This window comes from Lytechinus variegatus, chromosome 6 (genome assembly GCF_018143015.1).
Source record: "Lytechinus variegatus isolate NC3 chromosome 6, Lvar_3.0, whole genome shotgun sequence".
NCBI classification, from domain to species: Eukaryota; Metazoa; Echinodermata; class Echinoidea; order Temnopleuroida; family Toxopneustidae; genus Lytechinus; species Lytechinus variegatus.
The window spans coordinates 39,877,483-39,887,315 of record NC_054745.1 but is presented as its reverse complement, the minus strand read 5'-3'; positions in this window follow the sequence as shown (position 1 = coordinate 39,887,315).

Sequence of the window (9,833 nt, the reverse complement as noted above, 5' to 3'; positions counted from 1 at the left end):
TGGTAAATGGTAGGCCAGTGAATGGTGGCTGAATGGTGAATGGTGGTCAATGGTAAACCTGTCTATAGTGGCCATATGGTAGATCAATGGTGAATGGTGTTTGATCAATGGTATATGAATGGTAAATGGTGCTCATGAATATGGTAATAGTAACGTCCGAATTATTTAAATTAGTTTGAATGGTATACCATTGAGGCTTGAATGGTATACCATTGGTGTATGGTGGGTGCTGTGCGAATGGTATTCCAATGGTATATCAATGGTGTATGATAAATGGTAGTCAATGGTATACCATTCAATTTTTTTATAAGGGATTTGCATGCATGGGTAAACGTTGTTGTTCTTCTTGTTAGCTTGGGTTTTGAGGCGCGTGTCATTCAGATATGAATATTTACGCCGGAGATATGAATATGAATATTTACAGGCGGAGGGGTGTAGCCTCTTGTCGAGGCCCTGGCGGCTGCTCCCTGAGCGAAGCGAGGGTTCTGGCGCGAGCATCGCCATGTTCTCGGAAAGCAGCCGACAGGGCCTCGACAAGAGGCTAGAGGGGTGGGGAATGGGGGGGGGAGGGGCTCAGCCCATTCATGAAGGGGCGGGATGCTATTATTTGCCTCAGCTCAATTTCACGATTCAGGAGTAAGTATATATATACGTGCATGAGTGGAAACTATCATTTTGAAGTGATATCACTTCAAAATGATAGTTTTCCACTCATGCACGTACTAATTTTGCATTTTTTTATTGATTTATTTCATTTCTTTTCTTTCCAAAAATACATAAATACAATTACAAAAATGAACAAAAGTAACGACCTTACATTTGCAAAGATTGGGCAATTATACAAACAAAATACGATACTTATATCATCATTTTATAAAACTTAACATTCTTAAAACCATGGGTATTCGTGTGTATGTTAAAAAGAAAGGGTTGAAATGAAAAGAGAGACCAGCTTAGAAGCTTAATGGCTTGTTGGACGCTGATCTCTCGAATACGTTAATAATTATGCATTCCTTGAAAATATTGAACATATCGTAAGCCTTTGCCAAAATGATGTTTGATACAATATCTGCGATGCTGGAAATTACAGCCCTATATAGCTAAGCTAAATAGGTGATTTTGAATGCTAGTCTATCCCAACAAAAAAAAATTAACAAAAAGTTAAAGAAAGTTGAAGAAAAGCCACAATGTTAATGGCACTTAAATGCATGCTCCAGGCTGAAAATATTTATATCTAAATAAATAGAGTCAAAATTCAAATACGGAATCAATGCTTAAGATTTAATCAAAATCACATGACAAATAAAGATATTATTGAATTTTAAAGTTTAGAAATATTTTGTGAAAACGATTACATGCTCATCGATAGTCAAGAATATTTATCAGGTGGGCTGACGAGTGATGATGTCACATCCCCACTTTCCTTTTTCTTATGGTATTATACAAAATCATAAACATTTCATTGTTTCGTACATGTGTAAGTGATGCGTCTCCATTAACGAGTTTCGGCAATAAAAAGCAAACGTACTTAATTAGTTGTCATTCCAATTGTTTTGGTTCTTGGTAGAAAAATAATTAATAAACCTAATTTCATATAATGAAATACAAAAGAACAAGTGGGGTATGACATCATCAGCCCACCTAATCAGCATTCATAAGGACATGCCTAGAACTGTTTCACCGGATTAATGCAAATCTTTAAATTTCAATAACTTTATTTGTTATCCGATTCATTGATCACATTTTCAGCATTTTGGTCTGTGAATTATTTTACTATATTTGTTGAGATAGAGAATTAAATCTCCAGCATGGACCATCCCTTTAAGATCATGTTGTTTATATCTTCACAGCCGTAAACTTGCAATCATTTTCTATAAAAGTCCATGAAATTTCACGTGATATGGTCTAATAATAATTTTGATATTAAAGGTCAAGTCCACCTCAGAAAAATGATGATTTGAATCAATAGAGAAAAATCATACAAGCATAATGATGAAAATTTTATCAAAATCGGATGTAAAATAGGAAAGTTATGACATTTCAAAGTTTCGCTTATTTCAACAAAATAGTTTTATGAACGAGCCAGCTACATCCAAATGAGATGGTCGATGAAGTCACTCACTCACTATTTCTCTTTTGTTTTTTTTTATTGTTTGAATTAAACAATATTTCAATTTTTACGAATTTGATGATTAGGACCTCCTTGTCTGAAGTACAAAATGTTAAAGTAATGGAATTCCACAACTTCGTTTCACATGACAATGATGAGAAAAAAATCAAAATATTTCATAGGTCAAATAATAAAATACAAAATAAATAGTGAGTGAGTGATGTCATCAGTTCCCTCATTTGCATACCGACCGAGATGTGCATATAACTGTTTTGTGAAATGAAGCGAAACTTTAGAATGTCATAACTTTCTTATTTTACATCCGATTTGATGAAATTGTCAGTGATATGCTAGTTGATTTTTTCTCTTTTTATTCAAATCAAGTTTTTGTTGGGGTGGACTTGGCCTTTAAGTTCAACTCTGTTCAACTTACTGATCCACTTCGATCAATTCATATTATTTGCTGATGACACCAGCGTGTTCATATCCATGATCTCTGCACATTTATTGAGTTTTTAATTCTGAATGATCCTTTCTTGCAGGTAAATGATATTCCCCTTTAAATGTTGGGGATTGTTCCTTCACAGCAAAAACTGTGGTGTTAACCAGTGTACATAGGGGACCACACCTATTATTTTACACCGGTGTTAAATTGGTGGTGTTAGTTTTACACCTAAAGGTGATATTACAACACATATGGTTGTTACACTCTTTTTACACTCTTTGGTGTTATGTTCAATCTCTATAGGGTGTTATCTTAACACCTCAGGGTGTGGTCCTCCATTAACACCAATTTGTGTCAGTTTTAACACCACGGTTTTTACCGTGTTGATGATGATGAATTTAGCGAGTGAGAAAGGGTCTCCATGCAGTCATTTCCACCCCAATAGAAAAAAAAAATATTTGAATAAACGAAGAAAAATTCACCAAGCATAATACTGATATTTCATTAAAATCGGATGTAAAATAAGAAAGTTATCACACTTTTAAGTTTCGCTTAATTTCACATAACATTTGCTATGCTTCTTAAAGGGATGGTCCGGCTGAACGTAAGTATAGCTTGATAATTAGAGTAGAATTCACTTAGCAAAATGCTGAAAATTTCATCAAAACCGGACAAAAAATAACAAAGTTATTGAATTTTAAAGTTTAGCAATATTTTGTGAAAACAGTCGTCATGAATATTCATCAGGTGGGCTGAGGATGTCACATCTCCACTTATTCTTTTTCATTTCATTATATGAAATTAGGTTTATTCAATTTTTTTTCCTCCGAGAGCTCAAAAAATCGGATGGACAACTGATTTAGTGAATTAGATATTTATTGATGCAACTTATTTCATTATAAGGCAGACATATTCACACAAATATGAGATAATGAAAAAAATCATGATTTTATGTAATAACAAAAGAAAACGGAAAGTGGAGATGTGACATCGTCAGCCCATCTAATGAATATTCATGAGGACTGTTCTCACAAAATATTCCTAAATTTTAAACTTCAATTACTTGAATATTTGTTATCCGATTTTGATGAAATTGTCGGCATTTCGTTCAGTGAATTCTACTCTTATGTATCAAGATATACATATTTTCAGCCCGGACCATCCCTTTAAAGGTCAAGCCCACCTAAGAAAAATGTTGATTTGAATCAATAGAGAAAAATCAGACGAGCACAATGCTGAAAATTTCATCAAAATCGGATGTAAAATAAGAAAGTAATGACATTTCAAAGTTTCGCTTATTTTCAACAAAATAGTTATATGAACGAGCCAGATACATCCAAATGAGAGAGTCGATGATGTCACTCACTCACTATTTCTTTTGTTTTTTATTGTTTGAATTATACAATATTTCAATTTTTACGAATTTGACAATTAGGACCTCCTTGCCTGAAGCACATAATGTTAAAATAATGTAATTACACGTGTTCAGGGAGGAATATAACTTCATTTCACATGACAATGACGAGAAAATCAAAATATTCCATATTTCATATAATAAAATACAAAAGAAATAGTGAGAGAGTGATGTCATCGGTTCCCTCATTTGCATACCGACGGAGATGTGCATATAACTGTTTTGTGAAATGAAGCGAAACTTTAAAATGCCATAACTTTCTTATTTTACATCCGATTTTGATCAAGTTTTCAGTGTAATGTTTGTTGAATTTTTCTCTTTTTATTCAAATCAAGTTTTTGTTGGGGTGGACTTTTCCTTTAAATCTTCTTCCTCTTCTTTTCAAGTGCATTCCACTCCGTCTGGCGTATTGTCACATTGTTGTGCAGGTGCAACGTAATCGTATACACGTAGTGTCTTATCAGATCATTTCTGCACATCCTGGTCGGTGAGAAATATCATGAAACAACGATTAATTGCTCCATGAGCATATGGAATTAGAATTGTTTACTTATTTTGTCATTCAAACGATGAAAAAAAAAGGAGTGAGAAACATGAGACCGTGGGCATACCATTGAGCATATCGGCTTTGGTGAAATAGCGAAACTTCTTATTTTACATCCGATTTTGATGAAATTTTCAGCGTTATGCTAGTTTCAATTATTCTCAATTATTCAAATCAACATTTTCCGGAGATGGACTCGACATTTAAAGTCGCTCTTACCTCCCCCCTGGGGTGGGGGGGGGCAGTCAAATATATTGCTATACACACGCGTGACCGGTTACACTTCGTAATTCCGAAGGTTCGTAATTCCGAATCACGTAAATTGCCTATACCTCATTGTTCGTTAATCCGAAAACGTAAAAGGGTTCGTTAATCCGAACATTTGTTGCGTTATTCCGAAGGTTCGTTAATCCGAAAACAAAATAAGATTCGTTGTTCCGAAGGTTCGCTAATCCGAAAACGAAATAAGGTTCGTTAAGCATTTAGTTTTCGGACTAACAAACCTTCGGAATTACGAACCTCACTTCGTTTTCGGAATAACGAACCTTCGGAATTATGAACCTTCGGAAATACGAACCTTCGGAATAACGAACCTTCGGAATATCCGAACCTTCGGAATAACGAAGCTTCGGAATTACGAATGTATGCGCGCGTGACCAATAAAAAACTTTTAAAGGGGTGTTTGTTCAGTTTGGACGTGGGCTGCGCGTTCTCTCGTTATACATTTTATAAGGGTATCAAAAACACCCACTTTTTAAGGGGTAGTTTTGAAAGTTTTTGATATCTCATCAAATTCAAACCAAAAGAAGCCGTCTCTTCCATCTCTAGTACCCTATCAACTCGAATTCAATTGACCTGCTGTGATTAAAAAAAATGTTTTCGAAAGAGAATTATGAGCGCAAAAAATAGGAAAAGATTGAAGAATTTGAAATAAATTCCCCTTACCGCGCGAAGCGCGGAAGCTTAAAGCGTCTTATAAAAATAGAGAACAGAAATGTTACAAATATGCCTACCTTGGTCACATCAGATTTTATTGCAAAAACTGTATTCACATCATATTTCGTTAACTCTCAAGTCAAAACAGAAACGGGTATATGCAAAAAGGAAATAGGCTCTATTCCTGCCGCGATTGGCGTTGACGCTCTGAATTAAAGAAATTTTTCTGAAACTTAAACTTGTTCTTATTTTGATATTTTTTAGATTCGATTAAGAAGAAAAAGGAGCTCAAAGTTGAAAGGGATGATGCAAGCTAGAAGGGGGACTTTACCTTCCCATGCTCACGAATCATGGAAACCTTTGTGGTTTATTTTGGAAGAAAAAAAACATTGTGTAATTTCGCTCATATTAAGCGCTTCCTTTTGTTTGATCAAGAAACTTCAATGATATTCACAATTTCAAATCAATGGCGCAAAACAAGGTAGGAAATGGATGTACAGCAATACAGAATAAAATTTACTATTGTACGTATCTTGCATATACCACGGCATGAATTTAATGCCTTCCCCTATGAGCAGATACTTTGCAAAAAAAAATTAATTACTGAAAAGCGTAGAAATAGCATTTGGGGATTAAGGTAGTGGCGGAAAAGTCTCCACGCTCCGAACAGAAGAGCCAAAATTTTGTATCAATGCAAAAAAAATACTTTGCTTACTTTTAACTATACTTTATGAATAATGTATACTGTACAATTCCTGGCAAGAATATACAATTCCCCCAGCCGGGAAGGGGAAGAAGGAGTAGAAAAATGTGTGGTCAACAAAAGGGAATAGCAATATTGATTCCCGCTCGGAGCGCGGAAGAAAAAAATTGTATAAAGAGAAAAGAACGTCTCGTTCAGGTTTATATTCTCTTGACAAAAAAGAGGGGAAAAACAACAAAGCTTTACGTTTCTTCCCTTTCTACATTCGCTTTTTCTTTTTCTCCTTCTTTTTTCCCCTTTGGGAGCGTTTTTTTTTGTGGGGGTGCGACCGCCCCCACCACCCCCTTGGCTACGCGCCTGAGGTAAAATTGAAACACTTGAGTTGGTATTTTTTTCCTGGACTTCCATGCAGACCTTCTCATGTCAAATTGCTCTTTTAATATTCAAATTTGAAGAAGACTTGCCAATGAATTATTATTTGCATTTATTTTTGTAAAAAAAAAATAAATATATCACTATTTTTTATGTTGTGCATTATGTTTGTTACCAATTTCTGTTACAAATGCTGAAATAAAATAAAATGATACTTCTCTGGTCAGATTCTTGGGTAGATAAAACGTTATCATTCTTATTATGATAATTCTTTTCTTCTTCTTGTATATATCGTCTCTATACAGTGCGTATCAAAAAAAGTTTACACTTAGAAAAAATCCTGTAAAATTATATATTTGTAATATCCTAATGATTTTTCCACATTTTAGCATTGGTACAGATCCAGTTAAGCAAATGACGATATAACTGTCGAAAAATATTTCCGCTTGAGTGAGCACCACTTACTTTTGAAAAGTTGGTGAAAAATGATTTGCGCAGAACTTTGAAATAGTTATGCGAATAAAAGTAGACCTTAATCATGAAGAACACGTGGAATTTAGCTATTAGAATTGATTTGAAGATATCTTTTACCTTTTTAAACTTGTTTCCTTGCCCAAAACACTTCGAAGAGTGCATTGCGCCCCACCCCACTCCCCCACACACCGAGTCCATCGTGACGATATTTGCTTTACACTGAGCTGTGATTTACATGAAATGGCTTAGGCTTGATTTTCATATTGTTAATCATTGCCAAGCTTGGGAAAAGTGTGGAGAAACAAGTATTAAATGAAAAATGAAATGTAAAGCCACTTTAAATGATAAAAACTTAGTGAAAAGTGCTGGAGATGGCTGATATAAACTTTTGTTCAGATTCAGGTATGTCCTCAGATCTAGCTGGCACAAAAAGGGTAGAGGTTGTGCTTACTAAGTGTTAAAATTTCAAATTTGGGCGGCAAAATTGTTACAAAATGCTTGAATGTATCTGTTTTATTTCAATTGGCTAAAAGTGCTAGGGAAATTTATGAGAAATGCTTCGCAGGGTAAGTTTGATTTCGCCCTTTCCCCTTGACACAGCGTGAAAACAAGCATTTCTGCGCAAACAGATTTCTGCGAGCTTTACAAAAATGGACAGTGCTCACTCAAGTGTAACATTCTGTCAAAACTTTTACTTTCATTTGATAGATGAGACCCAAACCCATAATTATATGTGAAAAAAATACCCACATGTTGCATATTTCTAAATTCCCAGGGCGTTTTCAAAGTGTAAACTTTTTTTTGATACATTTGTTGTTAATAATAAATTTTGATTATTTTTCTTTCTTTCTGTAAATAGAATAACTTTTACTTTCATTATCGTATAATTATGTAATGTCGAGGACATCCTGAGCAAGCCCGTTGTTTTAATGCTACTGTATGTTGTGGTGATTTGCCAAATAAAATCAATCAATCAATTAATCAATCAATCAATCAATCATCCAACCAACCAATCAATGAATCAATCAATCAATCAACCAATCAATCAATCAACCAATCAACCAATCAATCAACCAACCAATCAATCAACCAATCAATCAATCAACCAATCAACCAATCAATCAATCAACCAACCAATCAATCAATCAATCAATCAATCAATCAATCAACCAATCAATCAATCAATCAATCATCCAATCAATCAATCAATCAATCAAAATCACTCAATCAAACAATCATCCAATCAATCAACCAATCGATCGATCAATCAATCAATTTCCCTTCTCCCTTCAAATTATTTGATTCTCATTCCCTTTATTTCCCTTCACCTTTTTATTCTCCGTCCCTCACCGTTTTTTTTTCGTTTGCTTCCATTTGGCCCCTTCCCTTCTTTCATTTCCGTTTCCCTAGTTTAAAGGGGAATCCAACCCAAATAAAAACTTGATTTTAGAGGAAATGACAAATCAGACAAATTTATAGGTGAAAGTTTGGAAAATATCGGACAAACAATAAAAGTAATGAATTTTTAAAAGGTGTAAATATTGGTTATCAATATACCCATGAAGACTTCAAATTGGCTGCGTATCTGATGTCATAGTGACGTAAGGCAAGGAATACTCTTCCATGTATTACAATACATAAAAACATGTAAAATGGCTAAAATGTCATTTTACTTTTTTCATTTTTTTTTTCAAATTGAGCTTATATAGATTACTGCCCCAGGGGAATGGACCCTAAGGAGAAAACCACAAATCCCTGATAATTAAATACATAACCTATGAGAAAGTTGTCCTTGCCCCTTGTCATATGTAAATATCCAATTACCGTGATTTGAAACCTACACAGTCTGAGGGATCTCAATTTTAAAACAGCCATAAATTTCTTTATTTTTGCTTATCCGATTTCATTCAAACTTTCACCATTCTGTTTTAATAATTTTTCTCCTTTCCTCACAACATTTTGTTACCAAGGTTCGATTCCCCCTTTTCTTTCCTCTTCGTTTTCTCAATATTTCCCATCTCCCTTTCTTGTCTCCCCCTTTTTAGGGAAGGGGGCACTCCGCTAGATTTTGGTTCTACGTGACCTCTGAACTGAGTTATAGTACAACTATTCATATTTTAAAAAAGAATTAAATGCATACACACGACATGGTGTAGACTTGTTGGAAACAATTTAAAGCTGAATTTTACCAAACTTTATTAAGAAGGGGGGGGGGGGCGGGGTATGTAATAGTACGCTTGTCTTTTGTTTTATCTTGGCGCTGACAATTAGACATTTTTAATGTTATATGTTTCGTTTGAAAATTGATTCCATTACTTATTTATTTATATTTCGAATGTTCTATTTTTTCAAGCAATTTTAATTCAGACAGGAATATATGAAGTGGGGACCTTTTATGCTGCCCCAAAAAATGTTAAGTGAAAAAAAAAACATCTTTAAAAAAATAAAAGAAAAAAAAACTTCGCCCTACCATCGAGGGACGTCGGAAAGATTGGAAAGACCCCCCCCCCTTTTTGAGGGAGGGGTATCACCAAGTACAGGGCCCACCTTCCGACGTGACATAAATATCTCGATCACACCTTATAATATAGTAAACTCAAGATTTAGACCTACTTATGTGAATTTAAACTTTATCTGTTCATATATTTTGTAATTGCATAATTCATATATTTTTGTAATACCATATGTTAGTACAATGAACTCATTATAAAATCAGAACAACTTAAGAATAAACCACGGGATAGCATATCCCCTTCTTCCCCCTTCTAATCTTTTTTTTGTGTAATAACATTTAATAGATACAATCCACATAGACTTTCCTTTTCTATTTACAAT